Source organism: Protopterus annectens, chromosome 2.part2 (genome assembly GCF_019279795.1).
Source record: "Protopterus annectens isolate FY-2018-M chromosome 2.part2, PAN1.0, whole genome shotgun sequence".
NCBI lineage: Eukaryota > Metazoa > Chordata > Ceratodontiformes > Protopteridae > Protopterus > Protopterus annectens.
The window spans coordinates 1,141,243,696-1,141,255,850 of record NC_056730.1 but is presented as its reverse complement, the minus strand read 5'-3'; positions in this window follow the sequence as shown (position 1 = coordinate 1,141,255,850).

Here is a 12,155-nt window from a genome sequence, read left to right as displayed (position 1 = left end):
AAGACAGTATCCCTTAAGGAAAGATGCAGAGGTAGGAATCAAATCTATTATAGCAGCTTTACTTAAGGAAGGGGTGCTGGTGGAATCTCCTGATTCACCATGTAACACACCCTTATTTCCTGTTAAGAAAGCGAATGGAGAGTGGCGTATGGTCCAAGATTTACAAGCTGTAAATGATGCAGTAATACCAAGGGCACCTACGGTGCCAGACCCACACACCCTGTTGAATGACTTAAAACCTCAACAAAAATATTTTTCTGTGGTAGATATCAGCAATGCATTCTTTTTGATACCAATACACCCTGACAGCCAGCATTGGTTTGCATTCACATTTCAGGGGAAAAGGTATACATGTACGTGACTACCACAGGGGTATTGTGAAAGTCCAACAATATTCTCACAAGAAATGGCAAGCAACTTGGCGGGATTTACCCCACCAAGAGGTAGTCAAAATTTGCTTTATGTTGATGATATCCTGCTAGCGTCCCTCACCCAGCAAGATTGTAAAGAAGATACCATAGTGCTATTACAATTTTTAGCCACTGAAGGACATAAAGTAAACAAAAATAAACTGTAGCTTTGGAAAAAACAAGTTAAATACCTAGGATATGTAATATCCAAAGAAGGTAGGACATTAGATGAGGACAGAAAAATAGCGATTTTGCAAGCACCAAAACCCACTACCAAGAAGGAAATTATGTAACTTCCTGGCTACGACTAATTTTTGTTGGAGTTGGATTCCAAACTAAGCCTTGGAATCTGCATCATTGACTAACCTGATTTATAAAAAGCCTATGGCAGCGCAGGATTTATTACAATGGACACCAGAAGCAGAATCTGCTTTCTGCAAACTGAAACAGTTAATAGCATCCTCATTAGTTTTGGGATTACCAAACTATCATAAACGTTTTTTCCAAACTGTAGATTGTAAGCAAGGTTATGTGACATCAGTGTTAACACAGCAGCATGGGGACAAGCAACGCCCTATTGCTTATTATTCATCACAACTGGACCCAGTGGCATGGTCTTTACCTCACTGTGTACAAGCAGTAGTTGCAGCTGCAATGGCAGTACAGGCTTCGGCCTCAGTAGTGTTGTTCCACCCTCTCACATTGAGAGTGCCTCATGCAGTCACGATTATTTTACTACAAGAGAAGGTAGCATATCTTTCCCCTGCTAGGCATCTTTCCTGTATGACTATATTTGAGCCAGCCTCATATGACAACTGAATGATATACTACTTTGAACCCTTCTACCTTGCTCCAAATCCCTGCAGATGGCACACCACACAGCTGCCTGCAGGTGATTGAGCAAAAGACACTGCCTAGAAAAGATCTTATGGATGTTCCCTTGGATGATGCCAAGGTGACATACTACGTGGACAGTTCATGCAAAAGGGGTCCTGCAGGACAGAACCTAGTAGGATATGCAGTAGTTTCTGACACAGACATTATAGAAGCGAAATCTTTACCACATAGTTTATCTGCACAGGCAGCAGAATTGATGCCTTGACACGGGCGTGTACCTTAGCAAAAGGTAAATGTGTGAACATTTTTACTAACAACCAGTACGCTTTTTCTACTGTACATGTTTTTGTGCAACAGTGGAAAAATCGAGGAATGATAACATCTACTGGCAAACCAATCAATCATGCACAGTTTATTTTAGATCTTTTAGAATCTATTCAGTTACCTCAAAAAGTAGCTATTTGTAAATGCACAGCTCATAGCAAGCAACAGGACAGGATTTCAAAAGGTAATGCTAGAGCTGATACAGCTGCAAAGCAGGCAGCTTCAGAAGTATTTTTTTTGAATGAGGAACTACAACCCTCTGAGATTTTAGACTTAGAAATGTTAAAGACAATGCAGACACTTACTACACAAGTTGAAAAACAAAGATGGGTAAAATGAGGAGCAATTCTCGAAAAGGGGCTGTACATCTCTAAAGAAGGAAAACCGATATTGCCGTCTAATTTGTTTAGATATGCAGCTTTGTTGAAACATGGGCAGTGCCATGTCTCAACAAGGGGGATGGTACAGCTGGTGAACCAAGTGTTCACGACGTACGGATTTACAAACTACTCTAAAAAATTTTGTTCGTTATGCCACATCTGTAATAAACATCATGCACAAGGGGCATTAAAGCCCAAGAAAGGGAGTTTCCCTACACCACCGTATCTGTTTCATACTATCTGTATGGATTTCATAGAGTTGAATAAATGTGAAAATAAGAAGTATTGTCTTGTCATTGTAGATATGTTTTCCAGATGGGTGGAAGCCTTTCCGACTAAAAATCCAGATGCTACAACTGTGGCCAAAGTTCTTGTTAAAGAAATCATCCCTAGATTCGGCATTCCGGAAAGGATCTACAGTGACAACGGCACACACTTCGTAAACCAGACCATACAGCAGTTAAGTAGACATTTTGGCATTTCTTTAAAAAATCATTGTGCGTATCACCCACAATCTGCAGGGCTAGTAGAGAGACATAATGGAATTTTAAAGAGTAAGCTAAGAAAATTAATAACAGAAACGCAGAGAAATTGGGTGTACTGTCTGCCCCTGGCACTGTTGAGCATGAGAACTGTTCTGAATGCAAAAGGATTGACTCCTTTTTAAAAACTCTTTGGAAGGGCTTACTATATACCTCAGTGGAAATCTCTCATGCCCGCAGACCAGGAAGCTGACAGTACATTAGCTGAGTATATGCAAAACCTTTTAAATTCTAAACATTTGTTGCAGTTAAATTCTGTTTCAGATAAAGAATGAACCAGACTGTCAGAAGTGGCAGTGCCCCCTGGAGCGTGGATCTGGCTGAAGATAGTTAAGAAGAAGAATTGGGCATCTCCAAAGTGGGAAGGTCCATATCAAGTGCTTTTGTCAACACCCACTGCAGTCAAAATTGTGGAGCGTGCCTCCTGGATCCACCCGACACACTGTAAATTAGTTAAAAACTTTAAACTGGACATAAATCTTGTTACATGCCAAGAGCAAAAATGATAGAGTCCAGAAGAAACAGGAATGCAGAACAACCCTTTCCTCAGAAGTATTGCATAATTATCCTGTTAACTGTATTAGTGACAATAATCTTTTTGTTGTGGCCTTTTCTTTTCCCAGCCACACAGACTGAACTGAATAAACATGAAGTGTTACTCATAAACTGGCATCCAAACTTTAAATTACCAGGCAATTAAATATGTGTATGCTGAGACTTTCAATGTTTTGAATTGCTGGATTTGCATGGCTTTGCTGACAGCATACAGGGGGATATTAATGACTACGGTCCCCCTAGGGGTCAATGAGACCTGGGAGAACTTGGTTTATGATACCTCAACCATTACAGCACAAGATAAAATAGCATTGCACTTGTCTGTTGCACAAAAGAGAACTGTGTGTTTTTATAAAAATGATACTGTTCAGGTGGGTTGGAGCAATTGCAATGTGACTGTTCCTTATAAATGTTACACTAAAGGTAACAATGTAGACCTTTATTGTAATACAAACTATGATTCATTTCTTGGATTGATGCCCAAAACACTTGATGAAGTAAAACATAATTCTGTTCTTTATAAACAGCTGTCTACAATTGATAGAAAAATGTTTCATGCAGGGCGAGTGTATATTCATAGCAAGGTTACTACTAAAGTAGAGGACTGTTATTTTGTGTGTGGCAGAAAGGCATACAAATGGTTACCTGAGAATTGGTCCGGCAGTTGTTTTTTGGGTTACCTGGTTCCGGCCATATGACACACTGCAGTTTTGCCTCATGGGAAAATTTGAAATGTCCGAGAAGTCATCAAGAAACCTGTAAATCCAGTGGAACAAATCGATGCGTGTTGGAAAGACCATCACTCTCTAGGCAAAGGACTGACACACATGGACTTGAGTGATAGCGTTATATCGTGGGCAGGCATATTACCAGCATATGGAGCAGTGAAATCAATCTGGGAGCTGAGAAAACTGTCAAAACGTCTCGAAGTAATGAGCAACACAACTTTTTCTGCTCTTGAATTGGTGACCGATGAACTGAATGCTATGAGAACTGTAGTGCTCCAAAACCGCATGGCTCTCGACTTCACCCTAGCGGTGAGAGGTGGTACGTGCACTTTAATCCAAGAAGAATACTGTTCGTATATTCCTGACCATAAACACGAGATAGACAATCATTTTGAGGTAATTCAGCAAGTGTTGGCCATGACCAAACCAGGCCCAAACCCACTGACGGACTTTTTCCAGAAATGGTTTGGGGGGTGGGGTACCATCCTAATGAATATCCTGATTGCCATTTGTGTAGGTATTCTCCTACTGGGAGTATGTGTTTGTTGTGGTATCCCCTGCATGAAAAGACTGATTAAAGACCTTATAGACATGTCAGTTTCTGAGACCTTATATCAAAGTGATGAGTTTGAAGAACTGTTAAAAGATTGAAAATGCTTTCATGAGTTTAAACTGAATGACTGTCTTATACTACAAATCCTGAGTGGAAGAGGTTAGGAGAAGAAAACAAACTGTTTAGGCTTATTTTGAAAGTAGAATAAAAGTATTAATAGGGGGGAAATGTTAGAAAAATATGCATTAATGTGTGTATTAGCAATATGCTTAGTGCATTTAGAGCTTGAAAAGGGTTAACACATTTATTCTATTTCATACTGCATAAATCTGTACAAACTGCAGTTGCTTTCTGACCTTGTATTGTTAACTAAAATCTTGCTTGTGCCTTGGAAATTTACTGAGAAGCAGGTGATTACTGCTTGCATTAGGAAAATAATGAATAGCACAATACTACTTGTATGAAACTTAGACAAGACGTTCTGCCGTGCTGTGAGAAAATACACAGCTGTAGAAGTTACAGATAATTAGTACAAAGCCTGCTTGAAAATATGAACTGCAATCAGCATTTGCTTGTATCTGAGTTAGAAAAGTACCTTGAAATATAACACTGTACAATAGACGCTTGTAAACGGATTAATGATCACCAAGGCCAGGTTGTTTTTCTAAAAAGTTTCTCACAAATATAGTCATGTCAGCAGAAAATCTAAGCAACATCTGCTGTAGAACAATGCTAAAAGTTGTGTTTGATTACGTCAGCTTAGAAGGCCATGTCTTGTAAAATAGTATAAGAATAAGCATACTTCCTGTTAGTAGTTAGACAAATCCTTGTATTTGCATGTTTTTGTCTCCTTGCGGCAAGTCAATTAAAAGTGCCTTAACTGAACCTTACGTGTATTGGTCTTCGAAGTTTTTTCTTTTGACACTGTGTAGATGTGCTAATACTATCAGAGTAACCAGGGTCAGAATATCTAATATTCCCTTCTCCTGAAAAGTATGGTCAAGCTCTACTAGACCTTATGTTCTCTATGGTCAAAAAGCTAGGACATATTTCACTGACTTTATATTTCCTTGCAACTAACCTGTCATTAAGGTCAGCTAATTCTCTCTCAAAATTGGGCTGTGGTGGATTCAATCTAGAAGTTCGAATTGCCTGTCCCTTTACTATATTTTTAAAAGTAAATCCAGGGTGCATGCTTTGTCTGTGTAATAATGTATTCTTATAACATGACTTCCTATAAATCCCTGTATTTAATGTACCATTGCTAAGGCGCTCAATATGAACATCTAAGAAAGGTATATTGTTAGGAGACATAGTAATAGTGAATTTTAAATAGTCAGTTAGGGAATTCACTTCTTCAAAAAATCCATCTAGATCAACCTCACTGCCTTTCCAGAGAAAAAATCAAATCATCTACAAATCGCCTGTAAAATATAACAAATTTTTTATAACTAGATAAATGAAAAAGTTTATCTTTTTCCCATACTGCCATCATGGGGTTGGCATAGCCATTGGCACACGAAGAGCCCATAGTTGCGCCATCCCTCTGGAGAAATAATTAATTATCAAAGAGAAAAATATTATTCTCTAAGACTGTTTCCAATAATAAACAAACAAAATCAATCTTAGTATCCAAAAACTCAGTATAATTAGTTAAATAATTATGTATACATCGTATAGTTTGCTGATTGGGTATAATCATAAAGAGAGATTTAACATCCATGGTTGCTAAAAGATATGGCAAGTTATCTGGTATATCAACTGTTTCTCTGTAAAGGTCAAGTAAAAACTGTTTAGTGTCTCTAAGAATAACTGGATTTAAATTCACTACAGGTCTCAACATTTTTTCAACATACACCGAGAGAGGTTCAGTGACCCAACCTCTACCTGCCACTATAGGTCTCATGGGTGATTTCATAGGATCTCTATGTATTTTGGGCAATGCTCGGATAGTAGGGATTAAAGGATGCTCAACTGACAGAAAGTTGAAGATTTCTGTTGTACAGGCTTCACTATTAAGTAGGTCATGTAGAGTACTTTATACCATAGAAATATGTTTTTGGACATCTCTTTCTCTGATAGGTAAATAAAATGTAGTATTACTCAACATCTTATAGTCTTTAGCATCTAGGACGACTACTGGACCACCATTGTCTGCTAGACTAATCGAGATGTTTCTGTCTCCCCTAAGATTAATTAAAGCCGTTTTCTGCTGGAAAGTCAAGTTGTGTTTCTTGGTATTAGAGTTTATGTCTTTATAAGTAGTTTAAATGTCATTTTCAACAATTTTACAAAATGTGTCCACTAGTGGATGTAGGTTAGGGACAAATGTACTGGCTTTGCATAATTGTGAAGCATGAGTATTACTTGCTACATTGTCAAACAACAATTTCAATTGTACATTACGTGCAAACAGTTTAATATCTAAAATAGTGTCTGAAATATTGCTGTAAGTAGTGGGTATAAAGGAAAGCTCTTTATTCAGGACTTCCAACTCATACTTATCCAAGGGTCTATGTGAGAGGTTCTAAACTAAGTTGTTGCTACCTTCTCCCACATCTTCTTCAAAGTAGGTCCCTTTAGTTCTCCTATTGGAGCTTTTCTTTGTTGCATCCTCCTGCTCAAAGAGTGGCTTCTGCCTTGCCTGTGCACGTTGGTAATTGGGAAAGGGGTAGGGTGTGTAGTACCACTAGAACAAGTAGTGGTTTTCCAACGAACAACAGGCTCAACAACATTATGAGAAGTTGAAGTCAAGATGTAATTTGAATTTGACTCAATAGTGGCTTCAGCATTATTCATTCCACTATCATCACAATCAGAGGAAACATGATTGGCATCTATAATAGTATCTGAATGCACATCCTCATTCTCTAAATTAACATTAAGAATAACTTCATCACAGTTATCATTACTTGAAGCATTCCTGTCATTGTTCATATCACCATTTACATTCATTACAGCACCTTTAGAAGCAAGTATACTTTTACTATTGGGTAAAAGACCCAGAGAGTTCGAAACAGATTCAGACAGTGAGCCATTAATTTTGCCACTGTTACTGGGTCGATTATTATTATTATGATAAGTAGTGTTTCTCAGCCAAGTAAAGACTTGGCCTTGTGAAAAGTCATATAAGTCCCTTTGAAGCTTATGCTTCTTTTGTTCTAGTAAGTGTCTCTCATATAAAGAGACGCTATGATGGTTCAACTAGGTTACATATTAGATCATTTGTGTTCCTGATCGTTCTTTAAGCAATGTCAAGAGATATCATCACTGACATTATGCCAAAACTATCCGTGAGTAAATCACAGTTGATATTCAGACCACGTGCCATATTACATCTCGAATAATCTGGAAGTTGCAACATTCATAATGCAATTCAACACTTCATTTAACTGATTGCAGAATCAACATTATTATGCATCAATCTTACACTCGTGTACTGTTCCAGCATAATGCACATGGTTGGCATACAGTACAACAAGAAAATGAACTATTTTAAAATTGTCATTAACATATTCTAAATCCAGACAATGTAAACACAATGTATATAGATGTAAAATGGCAAAATAATGTGTCATAGTCATTGACAACATCAAATATTACATATGTCAGTTGATCATAGTAATCATCAGACATATTGATGAGCATAAATTTATACTGAATGGAAAATGGCATTATCAGTTTCAGACAGCATGAAAAAGTACACATTTTGATCTAAACTGTTTAACAGTATTGAACTAGCAATGTTGAATAGCTATTGTAAATCAATGCACACAGAAAAAATTATAGAAGCAAAATCTTTACCACATAGTTTATCTGCACAGGCAGCAGAATTGATTGCCTTGACATGGGCATGTACCTTAGCAAAAGGTAAATGTGTGAACATTTTTACTGACAACCAGTACGCTTTTTCTACTGTACATGTTTTTGCGCAACAGTGGAAAAATCGAGGAATGATAACATCTACTGGCAAACCAATCAATCATGCACAGTTTATTTTAGATCTTTTTGAATCTATTCAGTTACCTCAAAAAGTAGCTATTTGTAAATGCACAGCTCATAGCAAGCAACAGGACAGGATTTCAAACGGTAATGCTAGAGCTGATACAGCTGCAAAGCAGGCAGCTTCAGAAGTATTTCTTTTGAATGAGGAACTACAACCCTCTGAGATTTTAGACTTAGAAATGTTAAAGACAATGCAGACACTTACTAGGCAAGTTGAAAAACAAAGATGGGTAAAATGAGGAGCAATTCTCGAAAAGGGGCTGTACATCTCTAAAGAAGGAAAACCGATATTGCCGTCTAATTTGTTTAGATATGCAGCTTTGTTGAGACATGGGCAGTGCCATGTCTCAACAAGGGGGGTGGTATAGCTGGTGAACCAAGTGTTCACGACGTACGGATTTACAAACTACTCTAAAAAATTATCTGTAATAAACATCATGCACAAGGGGCATTAAAGCCCAAGCAAGGGAGTTTCCCTACACCACCGTATCTGTTTCATACTATCTGTATGGATTTCATAGAGTTGAATAAATGTGAAAATAAGAAGTATTGTCTTGTCATTGTAGATATGTTTTCCAGATGGGTGGAAGCCTTTCCGACTAACAATCCAGATGCTACAACTGTGGCCAAAGTTCTTGTTAAAGAAATCATCCCTAGATTCGGCATTCCGGAAAGGATCTACAGTGACAACGGCACACAGTTAAATAAACCAGACCATACAGCAGTTAAGTAGACATTTTGGCATTTCTTTAAAAAATCATTGTGCGTATCACCCACAATCTGCAGGGCTAGTAGAGAGACATAATGGAATTTTAAAGAGTAAGCTAAGAAAATTAATAACAGAAACGCAAAGAAATTGGGTGTACTGTCTGCCCCTGGCACTGTTGAGCATGAGAACTGTTCTGAATGCAAAGGGATTGACTCCTTTTTAAAAACTCTTTGGAAGGGCTTACTATATACCTCAGTGGAAATCTCTCATGCCCGCAGACCAGGAAGCTGACAGTACATTAGCTGAGTATATGCAAAACCTTTAAAATTCTAAACATTTGTTGCAGTTAAATTCTGTTTCAGATAAAGAATGAACCAGACTGTCAGAAGTGGCAGTGCCCCCTGGAGCGTGGATCTGGCTGAAGATAGTTAAGAAGAAGAATTGGGCATCTCCGAAGTGGGAAGGTCCATATCAAGTGCTTGTGTCAACACCCACTGCTGTCAAAATTGTGGAGCGTGCCTCCTGGATCCACCTGACGCACTGTAAATTAGTTAAAAATTTTAAAGTGGACAAAAATCTTGTTACATGCCAAGAGCAAAAATGATAGAGTCCAGAAGAAACAGGAATGCAGAACAACCCTTTCCTCAGAAGTATTGCATAATTATCCTGTTAACTGTATTAGTGACAATAATCTTTTTGTTGTGGCCTTTTCTTTTCCCAGCCACACAGATTGAACTGAATAAACACGAAGTGCTACTCATAAACTGGCATCCAAACTTTAAATTACCAGGCAATTAAATATGTGTATGCTGAGACTTTCAATGTTTTGAATTGCTGGATTTGCATGTCTTTGCTGACAGCATACAGGGGGATATTAATGACTACGGTCCCCCTAGGGGTCAATGAGACCTGGGAGAACTTGGTTTATGATACCTCAACCATTACAGCACAAGATAAAATAGCATTGCACTTGTCTGTTGCACAAAAGAGAACTGTGTGTTTTTATAAAAATGATACTGTTCAGGTGGGTTAGAGCAATTGCAATGTGACTGTTCCTTATAAATGTTACACTAAAGGTAACAATGTAGACCTTTATTGTAATACAAACTATGATTCATTTCTTGGATTGATGCACAAAACACTTGATGAAGTAAAACATAATTCTGTTCTTTATAAACAGCTGTCTACAATTGATAGAAAAATGTTTCATGCAGGGCGAGTGTATATTCATAGCAAGGTTACTACTAAAGTAGAGGACTGTTATTTTGTGTGTGGCAGAAAGGCATACAAATGGTTACCTGAGAATTGGTTGTTTTTTGGGTTACCTGGTTCCGGCCATACGACACACTGCAGTTTTGCCTCATGGGAAAATTTGAAATGTCCGAGAAGTCATCAAGAAACCTGTAAATCCAGTGGGACAAATCGGTGCGTGTTGGAAAGACCATCACCCTCTAGGCAAAGGACTGACACACATGGACTTGAGTGATAGCGTTATATCGTGGGCAGGCATATTACCAGCATATGGAGCAGTGAAATCAATCTGGGAGCTGAGAAAACTGTCAAAACGTCTCGAAGTAATGAGCAACGCAACTTTTTCTGCTCTTGAATTGGTGACTGATGAACTGAATGCTATGAGAACTGTAGTGCTCCAAAACCGCATGGCTCTCGACTTCACCCTAGCGGCGAGAGGTGGTACGTGCACTTTAATCCAAGAAGAATATGTTTGTGTTTGGTATTTATGTTATATATATTTTTATATTATTTTTCATTTTTATCAGCTTTCCTGATATACATATTTATTTGCATTTTACTCGTGTGTTTTTTTATATATGTGTTTTTGCACATATTTATATAAGCATTTTTATTAGTGTACATTTTTTATTCATGCATTTTTACACAAGGATTTTTGTGATATATGTGCCTTTAAATTGAATTGAATTTAGATACATTTATTAGTTAATTATTCTGCTCATTAATCAATTGAGACATCATTATTATGCAGATTATTCACTTATAAATAGTGTGTATACTTATTCAGATTGTATCACTGAGGTCTGAAGAAGCCACTTTGGTGAAAGCGCTTGCCTGTTTCCTGTTACCGAATAAAAGGTTTTTTATCACGCTCAAGGTTTCTCTAAATCGTTCATTGGTTTGAACTACAAGAGCAGCCTGAATTTGGTCTGAATAGACACCTATATGGTAACTGTTACCAACTGCCAGAGGTTGTCACTGAGCCTATTTTATTATTTTTTGACATTATTCGTTTTATTGGTGCTCAGTGCCATTTATTTTCCAGTGGTGCTGGTTATCTACTTCACATTATTGTTTTATTTCTTATACCACCGCTGGGAGACCATGGCAGATTTAGTAGGTAATACTGTGGAATTACATTACAACCCAGACAAGTCTTTAAAAGAAAAAAATGTTCCATCTTCATTTTTTGGATTGCGTTACTAGTGACGTCAACCCATTGCTTACTTTCCTCAAATAAGTACTGGAAGTGAAGAGAGACATAGTAACATTGATTTTAATGCCTTAAATGAGGCAGTTGCAGTTCTTGAAACTAACATTTTGAAGTTGAAATGCCTTCAACTTCAACGCTTTCATTTTGAGGCATGTATAAAGAAAAGAGTAATACCATGTGGACTTCGTGTTCTGAAGATGCCGACAACTGGTGAAACTTACCCGGAATTGTTGTATCGTTGGCAACAACTTAATATAGAGGTGAGCCTCAGTTACATGTCTCTCTTGAATGAGTTTTTTACTCCTGAAGAGAAGAACTTAGTAGACTTAATTCAGAAACAACAAACTGATCTATACTTGTGTTATCCAGATATCCTAGCTGAACCTTTAATGGAACGCCTCTTGGATAGCGTCTCTTTATATGAGAGACGCCTACTAGAACAAAAGAAGCATAAGCTTCAAAGGGACTTTTCACACGGCCAAGTCTTTACTTGGCCAAGAAACACTACTTATCATAATAATAATAATTGGCCCAGTAACAGTGGCAAAATTAATGGTTCACTGTCTGAATCTGTTTCAAACTCTCTGGGTCTTTTACCCAATAGTAAAAGTATACTTGCTTCTAAAGGTGCTGTAATGAATGTAAATG